This window comes from Triticum aestivum, chromosome 3D (genome assembly GCF_018294505.1).
Source record: "Triticum aestivum cultivar Chinese Spring chromosome 3D, IWGSC CS RefSeq v2.1, whole genome shotgun sequence".
Taxonomy (NCBI): domain Eukaryota; kingdom Viridiplantae; phylum Streptophyta; class Magnoliopsida; order Poales; family Poaceae; genus Triticum; species Triticum aestivum.
Genome location: NC_057802.1, coordinates 458,390,860 through 458,392,481, shown reverse-complemented (window position 1 = coordinate 458,392,481; position 1,622 = coordinate 458,390,860).

The following is a 1,622-nucleotide window of genomic DNA, read 5'->3' as shown; positions in this document are numbered from 1 at the left end:
GACCGACTCCAAGTCTACAGCAAGCTCGCTGGAGACGTGAAGCTGGTTGAGGAGGCTGACGAGGCGGCTCTCGGGGTAGTCTGTGCCCGCGTCGGACGCGGGCTCGTCGGAGATGCGAGTCTCGCCAAGAAGGTCGGCGAGGCAGCTCGCCGCGCAGGCGTCGTCGACGCCTTGCTGTGCGTCAGGGCAAGCGCCATCGGGCGTAGCGGGCTGGCTACGCTTGTGGGGGAGGAAAAGGGTTCCCGTCCAGAACAGGTCTCCGTACGACGGTGCACCTGGCCCCATGGTGGGCGCCAAATGTCGGGTGGTAGGTGCGACATATGCCAACGGGTGGCTTATCATTGTGGGAGCCAGTAAGACATCGCCGGTGCCTGGAAACGGGATAAGGCGAAGACATGCACGCCGGCGAATCTTACCCAGGTTCGGGGCTCTCCGTGGAGATAACACCCCTAGTCCTGCTCTGCGGGGTCTCCGCATGGTCACTAGATCAACACAAGTAGCTACAAGTGCTCTTTGAGCTGTTTGGCTAGGGGAAGAAGAAGAAGGGCAAGGCTAGCTCTCCTTTTCTCGCTATGTGGTGTGTACAACTCTATCAGATCAACCCTTTGCATGGGTGTCCCGGGGGATTTATATAGGCCTATCCCCCAGGGGTACAATGGTAATCCGGCTGCGGGTCCCAGCTGTCAGTGTCTGTGCTCGCCGGCTTCTCCGCCGGCCGTTGGGGCCCGCCGACTGGTGGGTCCCGCCGGCTGCCGGCCTCTTGGCCGACAGGCCGGCCCCACCGCCTGGGGGCCTTGTCGGCGGCTGGTTACTGTTGCCTCGCCCCTGATGACGAGGGCTTTGTCGAGGTAAGCGTGGCTACAGTGCCACCGCCTTGCGGGCTCTCACTGTAGCCTCACCTCGTCTTGTCTCCTTAATGATGCACATGTTTCGAGGGAGGAGGGTAGCCGGCTATTGGGAGCCGGCTACGCCCCAGGCCGACTAGGGGAGGCCGGGCCGCCTTTGAGCATCTCTCTGGCTAAAGGGGCCCACCGCCTGCGGGCCGTACTGGCGCCTGTCGTGGGTGACGTCGAGGTCAACATGGTTACAGTGCCGCGCCGGACGGGGGATGGCTGACCCGTACGGCGCCCTGTGGCCGTGCATGTTCCGGGATTCGGGGGTGGTAGGCTGTACTGCGGCCATGCCCCGTCTTATCACCGTTATGTGGGTGCAGCCCCGGTGGGTGCAGTCTTGGCCGGCTTCTGGGAGTCGGCCTTCTTCATGGCTGGCTTCTGGGAGTCGGCCATCTCGTAGCTTTCTTCGGGAAGGTTTTTTGAGGCCGGGTCGCCTTCTGGTAGTCGGCCCTGGGGATAGCCGGCCAGAGGAAGGCGGCCCCATGCTCTGGATGCTTGAAGGCTCGATTGGCCTGATAATTTTTCAAAGAGCCAGGGGGAGTCGGATAGGCTACCCGTGGCCATTTACTCCGACAACCACCTTGGATGCGCTCGGCGTGGAGTGGTCAACGAACGATATCCATCGGAAGTAGACTGTGTGGAGAGGCTGACAGCTGGGTCCACGACCGCACGCAAGGAAATGCCTCCTTATTACGTGCAAAATAATGATTCCTCCACCTGACAGCTGGG